General features: G+C 47.2%; 1 long non-coding RNA gene across 1 annotated transcript; it reads left to right on the top strand.

Annotated features, from left to right (window-relative positions):
• The first annotated feature begins 514 nt into the window (after window positions 1-514).
• Window positions 515-8188, top strand: LOC139079079 (uncharacterized). The gene is made up of 2 exons (XR_011532372.1): window positions 515-678; window positions 7692-8188. It is a non-coding gene; the product is annotated as an uncharacterized lncRNA (long non-coding RNA).
• The last annotated feature ends 3183 nt before the right edge of the window (window positions 8189-11371 follow it).

The raw sequence follows: 11371 nt of genomic DNA, 5'->3' as shown, positions 1-11371 counted from the left end.
TTCCACTCCTCGGAGCCTGCTTCTCATCTGCAGTTTTAAAATTAACCAGCCTAAAATCCTCATCACCTCCCTCGTGGTTCCTGGGGGTGTGCCTGAAGTTTGAGGGTCAGAGCAGGAAGTGAGGGGCCAGCCAGGCCGGAGGAGACCGAGCTGTGTGCTTGCTGCCCTCTGACCCCTGGGGCGGAGGGCAGGGGCCTCCGTCCACGGAAGGGACTCCTGCTGGGAGGCAGTCTAGGCCTTTGCTTTCTTTCTCTGCCCTTGGGCCCAGCAGCAGTAGGCTAATGTGCTTTCTGTGTTTCCACGAGAAGGTGGCTGAAGGCAGGATCTCCCAGACTTTGATCAGGAAGAGTCTTTGCTGGCAGTGCATCTATCAATGTCTCCAGAACAACGTTCCTCATGGCACACCGATCGAACGCGGTGAGTATAGCAGGTGAATAAACTCTGGCCAATGGCTAAGATAAGGGAAATAATCCTTGTGTAGTGCTTTCATCTTGCTTTCAACTTTAAATGTTAGTTTTTCTTTAAGCAAGGCCTTCTGACTCACTGGGGCTCTTGGCGCAAGAAGGTGTGTTTGCATTTCAAAGTCTTACGTTTCCCAACAAAGCCAAGCTCTGAAAACATGTTTTGCTGTGATGAAGACCTTTCTGAGATTCTAAAGGAAAACAAAAGCACAACGAGGTAAAAACTTCTTCCTTACCATGGACTTAGCCATGAGGGCCCGTTAATACTTATTTATACAACTTCCTTGGTCTGTGGAGTCATTGGGCAACGACACCACCAACATGTTAAAGAAACACCATGGTTAAGTGTGGGCACATGGGTACTAACTGTAGGGGACGTGTCCTTCAGGAATATTAGCTATTCTCCTCCAGTGGGGTGACTTTGACACATCCCTTTCCCGACATGCATCTCAATCTCAGCATCTGAAAACCCAGGGTGTTGGATTACAGTGTTTCCAAAACTTCCCCAAAGATAAGAGTCCCTGGGGTGGTGGTGAAGTACTGAGATTACCAAACCCTCCCTGGAAACTCTCACTGATGGATCTAGGCTGTTTATTTATTTTTTTTGTTTGCTTGCTTATATGCCTGTTTGCTCATTAGTTTGTTTTTAAGCAAAGGTTCTAGGTCCTTATTTTCAAGGAAGTTGAAAACTTGATGAGATGACTCAGGGACTTTCCAACCGTGCCGTACTGTAACTCTGTGACTCAGCGAGCCCCTCACCAGACCTACTGTAGTTAAGATAAAGCCTTGGGAAATTTCTCTTTCTTAGGTCCTTCCTCATGAGCGGCATGAAATAGATATCTACTTCTCATAAGACAACAAGATGATAAGCCCCGTGAGAAACAGCAAACCCTAGTTGTTTTGTGCTTATTAGAACCGTGAACTTTCTTCCCCTTAACTCTAAGGATGTGTCTTCCTAAACAAGCGTCTCACGCAGGGTCCTGGTGTCGGTCCTCCCCAAAACTCAGATTGATAACTTTCAACACCCAGAAATTGTTTGAGAACCTGACAACTCCAAGGATGGCTCCAGAGGTAAGGAGGGCGGTGACCTGTGGTCCAACCTCAGACTCCTACAAACACCAAGTCAGGTCACTCACTCTTGCTTCTCTGGAAGCCAGTTGGTCCCTCTGAGACTAACCTAACCATTTACCAGAACTGGTTGGAAGAATGAGGGCTGGTTTTCCAAACAATCTTTGAGATAATCAGAAGACAAAAGGCTAAAAGTTACTGTAGTTTAGCTTCTCTGAAAGAAAACCTAGAGGAGAGCTCCAAACACAGTCATTTCAATTTCAATTTTTAAAATTTAATTTGCGCCTGCCCTGCCCAGATCAATGATTCATGGGGGAGGCAAGCAGCAGTGTGTTCTGTTCCCAGGAGACTTTGGAATCTCTTTCTCTGAACATCTTTAAAAACAGTGTTAATCAGAGTGAGAGAAAAGAATTGATACCGGAGAAAGGAAACACAGATGTGAGACTGGTGAGGTTACGTAAAAACCCCAAAGCCTTGAATTTGAAATGGAAGTACCAGTATGGACTCATGATATATTTTATCTTAAAAAAAAAAAAAAGTATTTCCTAGCTCCATCCATGGAAAAAGCCTAGAAGCAAATAACCAACCCAGTAGAATGAGTACACATAGTAATCAGATTGTGATCTTTAAATCCTGTTTTCCTTGGCGAAATGGCTGATTCCAAATCTGGGGCAGAAAATTACAAGGTGAGCCTGGGTGGTGTTGCCTAATAGAAAGCAAGGAAACCATGGTGGATGGTCGGGCTGTGTCAGAAGGACTCAGAGCCACCCTGCGGAGGACCCCACTGGTCAAAGGTGGAACAATGTGAGTATCAATAAGAATACCCCTGCAGCGTATTGGAACCACCAGACGTATTAAAGGTCCATGAGTTTATGATGATATGTTTAAGTGTTCATTGGTCAAAAAATTGCACTGGTCACATTTGGAGGATCCTAGAGAACCAACTTATTTTGAAAACCAGTGAAAAAAGGAAAAGAATCAAGCACTTAGCCTCTTTCCTATACAATCTGTATTTCAGCCAAGTAGTAGATAAAGAGAAGTTTCTCTTTATAGAGTATTTCAGGTAAATGCATTATAAAGGAACGATATAATTTGCCTATGGCCAATTTACATTTCCTAATGGATCTGTATAATGATCATCAATAGCTGTTAGTAACACAAAAAAAGAGACAACCAGACGTTATGTGCCTCCTGAGGGAAAGACACATCATCTAGGAAGTATTCTTGCCAGAAAACTCAAATTGGAATCTGATCAAGTCTCTGGATCTGACTATAAATTCACTGGACACACAGGGGTCAGAAGAAGATTAAATTGGCAAAATACAAACTGTATGGAAAATTCTATATCCACTTACCCAGTTTCCCCAATGAATAAATTACAAGGAAAAGAAAAGAAAAAGGAGGGAGGGGTGACTGTTAGATCAAAATAGACCTAAACTTGTCAGCTGTACAACACATGGATTTTATTTGGATCCTGATTCGAACTAAAAATAGTTAACAATTTTGAGATAATCAGGGAATTTGAACACGGACTGGATATACAATCATATTAAGGACTGTCAATTTTTTAAAGTATAGGAATGGTTCTTGTTCTGTTAAAAAATATTTCTCATATTTTAAAGTTTCATACCTATTATGGAAAAAATTATCTAATGCCTGAGATTTGCTTCAAAATATTCAAGTTTGGGGGAAGGGAGCATAGAGGAAACCAGGTGAGTTATGAGTTGATCATTAGTAAGCTGGATGGTGGTTACAGGAGCTTGTTACGCTGTTCTCTCTACTTTGGGATACAGTAAAATTTTCCATAATAAAAAAAGGCCAGATCATTCCAAGACACGTCGTCCAAGAGATAGGATTGATCCCTCTGGGAAGGACGCACCTTGCACATTCTTGAAGATGGCCGAGAAGTCCACTTCATCCCCCTTCCTGTGGGATGAGGTGTGCATGGAGTTGGCAGAAGCGGGATGACCCTGCTTTGTCCCTCACATCATATTGATTTCTTTCAAAATACGAGATTTGAGTAAACATTCAAAAGTAACTTTGTCCAACATCCACTTATTGCACAGTTGTTGGAGGGGGCGTGGGGGGCCACAGAGGACCATGACGTCAGACTCCAGAACACAAATTCTTCCCCCACCCCTCACACGTCTTCATTTCAAACTCAAACCATCTTCACATTTCCTTCTGAGACAGAAGGAAGATCCTGGGCTCTTGGCCAGCACCTCCCCCTTTTTGGAAACTGGCCTCTTTTCTCTCATTTCTTTAAAGAATGGAGAAGAGCAGAAAAACCTGGAAAAGATTATGCACCTTTGACAAAAACAAAATACAGACACACTGTGACAATTTCTCATAGATTCTGCCCCCAGAACCTCTTGTTTTCAGATACTCAGAGAATCTTTTGTTAGATACTCAGCCCAGCGCAGCAGGGAGAAAACAGGATACACTGTAACCGGGTTGTAAATAGACGTCAATGCCGGGTCCCCTGCTTCAGCTCCTGCTGCCCCGCCGGGTGGAACCAGAGGCCCAGTGTCGGAGATCTCAGACGTTTTCAAACTTTCCTTCTTCACACAGCCCTGCAGTGCCTTAGTGCACAGACTAAACAGAAACAAAACCAAATTCATGACAAATGACTTTTTTTAAAACTTGAATTGAAACAAACATTCTTCTGAACAGGAAGAGTAACAGACGCAAACAGGGTCACCCAAATTGTTTTCCTTGCTTGCTGAGCTGCGTATCTTTGTTCTGCACACTGATTCCTGATCCCTGGTGTCCTTTTCATTAATTTGCTGGTGGATTTGAACCGAATCTGACTCCCATCCTTTCCAGGAAAACTTCAGTCTCTCCTGAGAACCAAGGTTTAGGCTGAGGAAGTTGCAGTTAAAAACAAGAATGAATTAATACCAGGCAGAGAGCGTTGAGGATGGCATGCTCAACTCTCTCCGCGCCTCCTTCCTCTCAGTGCTTAGTCCCTCTGAGGGGGCCGCTCTTACTGCCTTCATTTCACAGATGAAGAAACTGAAGCTTCAGGGGTTACGACTAGTTAAGAGGCTAAGCTGTGACTTGAATTTCTGTTCTACTCCGGAGCTCAAGCCTCTAATCACCATGATAAACCTCCTTTATCAAGAAGCTTTGAAAGGACTCAGATATTTATATGAAAAGCAGCAGACCTTTCTAGGGAAGATGCCAAGGCAGCAAGACATGGTTGAGAAAGGGCGCAGGCTGCCACTTCTGGCTGTGCACATTGGGCACTACGCAACTCCAGGTGGTGCCATTCCCATGAGAGTTTATGGGGATGGCAACCTGAAGGTGTGCTGGGCACTGTGTGCATGGCCACATGCCCTGAATGGGCATCGGCCTTGAAGTGTAAATCAGCTCCTATGATCTTTGACCTTGTGCAAGTCGCTTCATTTCTCTGAGCTTCAACTTTATCATAAAGAAACACACGCAGGACAGGCAATGCTGCTAAGGTGACTGCTACCCGGGGGCTGTGACTACACAGTTTATGAGCACCATACCCAGGAAGCAACTTTTCCCAGGCTGCTCTTCCGGGGGGTCAAAGATCACTTTGAATTGGGTTTGGCCAAGTGCTAGGCTCCGTCTCCTCCTTCTGAACCTCCAAATGTGGAGTGCTGAGAGCTCAGTCTTTGGGCATCTTCTCAACTTGGACTCACTCTTAAGGTGATCTCTTCCAGGCCCACAGCTCAAATGCCATCCAATATGATGGCTCTGAAATTCTACCTCCAGCCCTTTCCTGTCCTCGAGCTCCGGACTCTATATCCATCCTGACCTCTCCACCTGGGGAGCTCATAGGCCCTTGAAACCTGACATAATTTAAGATATCCCAACAAGCAACAAAAGCAAAAGTAAACAACTACGTCAAACTAAAAAGCTTCTGCACCGCAAAACAAATGATCAACAAAATGAAAAGGCAACCTATGGAATGAGAGAAAATATTTGCAAATCATATATCCAATAAGGAGTAAATACCTAGAATATATAAGGAACTCATACAACTCAATAGCAAAAAAATAATAATTTGATTTAAAAATGGGCAGAGGATCTGAATAGACATTTTCCAAAGAAAACATACAGATAGCCAACAGCTGTGTGAAAAGATGCTCAACATCACTGATCATCAAGGAAATGCAAATCAAAATCATAATGAGACATCACCTCACACCAGTTAGGATGGCTATCATCAAAGATAGAAGAGAGAGTTATTCAGTTTTCCTCGGTCTCTCACATGTATACATGTTATTAAACTTCTGTTTGATTTTCTCCTGTTAAAAAAAATAACAAAAACAAGAGATAACTAGGGCTGGCGAGGATGGGGAGAAAAGGGAACCCTTTGTGCACTGTTGGTGGGAATGTAAACTGGTGCAGCCACTATGGAAAACAACATGGAGGTCCCTCAAAAAATTAAACATAGAACTACCATGGGATGTAGCAATCCCGTTTTGGGGTATTTACCTGAAGGAAATGAAATCACTATCTCAAAGAGATTTCTGCACCTTCATGTTCATTGCAGCATTATTCACAATAGCGAAGACATGGAAACAGCCTAAGTGTCCATTGTCAGATGAATGGATAAAGAAAATGTGGTATATATACACAATGGAATATTACTCAGCCATAAAAGAAGGAAATTCTGCCATTTCCAACAATAGAGATGGACCTTGAGGGCGTTATGCTAAGTGATGTAAGTCTGACAAAGACAAATGCCATATGATCTCATTTATATGTGGAATCTAAAAATCCCAACTCATAGAAACAGAGTATAGACTGGTGGTTTCCAAGGGCGGGTGTGGGAAATGGGTGAAGGTGGTCACAGTGTACAAACTTCCAGCTGTAAGATGGGTACGGTCTGGGATCTGATGTACAGCGTGGGGACTATGGTGACCAACGCTGTAGTGCATACTTGAAGTTTGCTAAGCAAGTAGATCTTAAAAGTTCTCACTACACACACACACACACACACACACACACACACACACACAAGGTAACCATGTGAGGTAAGAGAGATGTTAACTAACCTTATTGTGGTACTAACTTCAAAATATATACATATATCAAATCATCACGCTGTACACCTTAAACTCACACAATGTTATATGCCAATTACATCTCAATTAAAGCTGGAGGAAAAAACCTCAGTCAAGTTAAAAAAAAACAGATATCAGAATGGAACTCACTTTCCACCCCAAACCTGGTCTCCCCACCTCTGTGAAAGGGCCCACCGTTCACCCAGCTGCTCAAGTCAACGGGAAGTCCGCTGGATTGTGACCTTAAACACTCTACTTGGAGCTGCTGCTTTGGCATGTATGTGTGTGTGGATGAGGCTCATGAGCTACGTTTGTTATTCACCCAGAGAAATTGTTGTCTTTCATTCTGCAGGTTCCCGTCCTCCTTTGACAACAGTGCCTTCAAGGGCGGGCCCTCATATCAAACTGCCTTCTTTGCTCTCAGTCTGAACCCAGTACAAGCAACCCTAACGCTGCCTTGAGCACAAGCGTCTTGATGGAGGTCATCTCTGCTGATCCCCTCCACGTCCTCCTGAACTCTCACTACTCCATGTTCATATTCCCACACAGCCAGCACCCTACTGATGCTGCCCCTGGTAAGGCCACCAGGGACCTCCTAACTGCCAAATCCGAAGGGTTATCTCTGGACCTGACCACGCTGGGCCTCTACTCACTGGAAGTGGCTGATCTTTCCCACCACGTGGACCCTGCGGCCCCCACGCCCTGCATTCCTCCTGCCGCTCTGGCTAAAAGGCTTCAGGCTTTTTTGGTGACCCTCCTTGCACACTCCACCCTTAACCTCCCTCTCTTCTCATTCTACCAATGCTTCTTCCACTTCTTTTTTCAAGGACACCTTTGAAAATTTGCTGAAAGGGATGGGAAGAGTTTCCCCAAAACAAAATAAAACTCTGTATTCACAGACACATAATATTTTAAGTCACTTCAAGAGGCCTCTGGACATCCTGAAGCCACATTGGCCCTCTGCTCTCCTTTCTCAACTGGGGGATGGCAACCACTCCCAGGCTTCAAGTGTCTCCGGTGTGTTGATGGCTCTCAAATGTGTACCTGGAGCAGCCACCATTCTCCAAAACTCTAATCGTGCATCCCCAATTGCCCACTAGAAATCTCTGTTCTCTCACAGCTCCTCCTGCTCCACGTGTTCAAAACCAGCCTGAGCATCCCGCAGCCCCGTCTGACTTCTTCTCCGAGTGGATGATGCTGCTGTTCGGCCCGGTCACCGAGAGGAACGTGCTCTTCCTCTCCCTCCTGTTGCAGCGTCTGAGCTTCAGGCACCTCTCACCTCTTACCTGGGCTCCTGGAGGAGCTTCTGTTTGGTCTGCCCAACTCCCGCGTTGCCCCTTCAAATGCCCCCTCCACTCCGCAGCCACCATGACCCTCGCTGACCCCCCGCTCTGCTGACGGCAGGTGCCCCCAAGTGTGTTTCCAAGAAGACGCAATCAGTGTGCTGTATTCAGTGTTATATGAACACAAAGGTTTTCATGGTCATGAAGTTGGAGAAAAGAGGGAAAATTAGTTAGGTTTAATTACTTTCCAGAGTCTTCGACATGCTAAAACACATTTTGGAGCTCCAACTGGGGGGTGCTTAATAAAACCTTTGGCAAACTTTCTAGCAACAAAGGTGTAGTTTTTTGGAATACACTGGATATAGCTGTTCTACGAGCTGAAATGTGATTTCCTTGTCTTCTCTCATTGCTTTTCATCTCCAGCTGCTCTTCTTGTGTAGACAGTGGGAGGACAGCAGTGTGGTACTCTGGATTCAAGAACAGGAAGCTCTAAATCTCAGCACAAGACTTTGGGTCCAACTCTTTACTTCCTCAGCACACGTGCTGGCCAGGCCCCACTTGCCCCTGGCAAGGCCCGTCTCTACAGTCTGCACCATCCAGGCCTCCCGTCCTCTGACTTCCAGCTGGGTTTGGCCAATGGACAGCAGCGGTGGGAGACCAGTGGTGGGCAGCGGGGACGAGGGGGCAGGGTGGTCAGCACCCCCCTTGTACTGCAGTGTTTGGACCCTCTCCGGCTCCAGCTGTCTCACGTTCTGGGTAACTCTCTCCCTCCTCTTTCTCTTTTGACCCAGGGGTGATAATGGCTCCGAGCTGTCGCTAATCCCTGGAGGCTTCATCATCTCGTGTTGTTCCTTTAGCTCTGTCCACACCTCTGTAAATCGTCATTCCTTAAACTCTCTTCAGTTAAACCCCTGAGTATACCACCTGTTTCCTGCTGGATCCCTGACAACACAGAACTTCAGTCTCCTCACAAAATGCGGATAGTGACCCCTCTCGCGGGGCTGTTGAGAGCATTAGCCAAAGTTCACGAGCGTGCAGAGCTCCCAGCTCAGAGCCTGGAGTGCAGCAGGCTCACCAGATGAGACGATGTCCCTGGGCCTGCTCCCTTCTGCCAACAGCCACACATCTGGGATCTTCCTGCTCCTGGCCAGTGACCCCAGGCGAAGTGGGCAGAGGGAAGCAATGCCGGGCCCCAGTCTGAAGACACAGAGCTGCCACAGGGACCCGGGCTCCAGTCAGCGGCCACAGAACAGGGCTGACCTGCAGGTCCCATCACAGGGCCACGGAACAGAGGGTCCTAACAAGGACCGGAGCGGCGAGGGTCGGGGCGTCCACGTGCTCTAGCTCCTCCTGGAAGAAAGCTGCCTTTGTACTGGGCCCGATGGTCTGAGCGCCCACACTGGCCCATTGTTCCCGAGGAGGAAGTCCTTCCAGTTCCCCCTCTACTCCTGGTCCCCCATTAAAGTGAGCAAGGGGCCTGGAACGGGGCCTCTGTGGAAGGGGAGGTCACTTGAACCACGTTTCCAGTACACTTCCCAACAGGCATAAACTGGGGAAATTTTAAAAGGCTGTCAACAGAAATGATACATTAGAGAATATTTAGTGAGTCTGCAGGTGGGTAATCTGTTTGTTGATGAGCACTTGAAAATCGTCCACACTGAGCCCTCACAAAGGAAATGAGGGTACGGACGTGTTGAACAAGACAAGCCGACTGTGGCATGCAATCAGGATGCAGCTTCACTTTGGTTTCTGCCACCCTTTTAAACGGACTCAGTGGGAGAAATTCTTCTCCTGTCTCTGGAAAACACAAGCTCTTAAAGCCAGTAGAACACAAACACAAACAAACACAATATGGACACAAAACTGTCCAGGACGTTACGCACACTTCACACCCGACTCGAAGGCGAGTCTCGTCCCCTTCCAGCCCTCCAGCAGAGAATCTCTCTACGAGGACGGGACATATCCCCCGGCAGAGGTGCCAGCTGCAGGCCCTCCAAGACCCTGGGGCCTTACAGATGTCAAATAGAAAGTGTCTCCGAGCCTCAGGGAGCCCCCACTGGTCCGTCTGAGACCACGTGGCTGGGAAGAAGGGCTCGAGTGCCAGAATGAGGATGCAGAAGAGAAAGCTGAGGGAGAAGAGGGGTGGGATTCTGCGTGGAGGGAGAGCAGTGAAGGTGTCACGGGCCTCTTCCTAAGTCGGGCCGGGGGCTGGGGGAACCCTGAGGCCATCCCAGGGGGGAGGAGGCTGTAGCTCCGATTGCACAGGAGGGCCTGATTTTGCACTGTCCTCCAGTGGGAGAATGGGGTTTTTGTCTCTAAAACCCAAGCTTGCCGGGTGGTGTTTAAAAAGGCGAGGGTGGGGGCCGGCTCCGTGGCCGAGTGGTTAAGTTCGCGCGCTCCGCTGCGGTGGCCCGGGCTTTGGATCCTGGGCGTGGACATGGCACCGCTCGTCAGGCCACGTCAAGATGGCATCCCACATCCCACAACTAGAAGGACCGGCAACTAAGATATACAACTGTGTACGGCGGGGAGGGTTTGGGAGATAAAGCAGGAAACAAAAAAAAAGATTGGCAACAGTTGTTAGCCCAGGTGCCAATCTTTAAGAAAAAAATAAAATAAAATAAAAAGGAGAGGGTGTTACAAGGTCGGTGCCAGATTAAATATCCTCCAGGCTCCTCTTCAGGACCATCCACAGCATGCGAACAGGCCGAGGCAGAGCTCCAGAAGTTTGCTTGGAGATCTGCAGAGATGGTGAAACGGCAAGTCTAAGCAGGTATCCCCGGGTCGAGCGAGGACACGGGTGGGTCATGACTGGCATCCAAACACCTGGTTGGAGCTACTTGGGAGGACAGACTGTGGAGGAAACCCTGCGCCAAGGTCGGCCTGAGTATTCCTTCCAGACCTAGGGTGAGGGCGAGAGGGCACAGCCCCTCCATTCCATGCCACCCTTTCCAACTCCCACCCCCAGACCTGCTGCCTGGAGCCCTGAGTGGCAGGCAGAATAATGGCCCCTCAAAGATGTCCATGTCTTAATCCATTGGACCTGAGAATATGTTACCTCGTGTGGCAAAGGGACTTGGCAGACGTGATTAAATGAAGCGTCTTGAGTGGGGGAGATTATCCTGGATTAGCCAGGTGGCGGCCCAGCATTATCACAATGGGTCTTATAACAGGAGGCGGGAGTGTCAGAGTCAGAGAAGGAGATGTGACAACAGAAGCAGAGGTCGCAGTGATGCGATTGCTGGCTTTGCAGATGGAAGGGGGCCATAAGCCAAGGAACGTGGCCACCTCCAGAAGCTGGAAAGGCAAAGATTCTGGCCTGCAGCCTCCGGAAGGAAGGCAGCCCTGATGACATGTGGACTTCAGCCTAGTGATTCCAGACTTTTCTCTCCAGAGCTATGAGAGAATCTGTTTGTGTTGTTTTAAACCACTATGTTGTTAGTAAATTGTTACAGCAGCAACATGAGAAACTAATACATGTGGTAAGAGAATATTGAGATGATTCTCTCAGGCTCCT

Source organism: Equus przewalskii, chromosome 24 (assembly GCF_037783145.1).
Source record: "Equus przewalskii isolate Varuska chromosome 24, EquPr2, whole genome shotgun sequence".
Taxonomy (NCBI): Eukaryota; Metazoa; Chordata; class Mammalia; order Perissodactyla; family Equidae; genus Equus; species Equus przewalskii.
The sequence above is the reverse complement of the archived record's forward strand: the minus strand, read 5'-3'. Positions and strand labels throughout refer to the sequence as shown.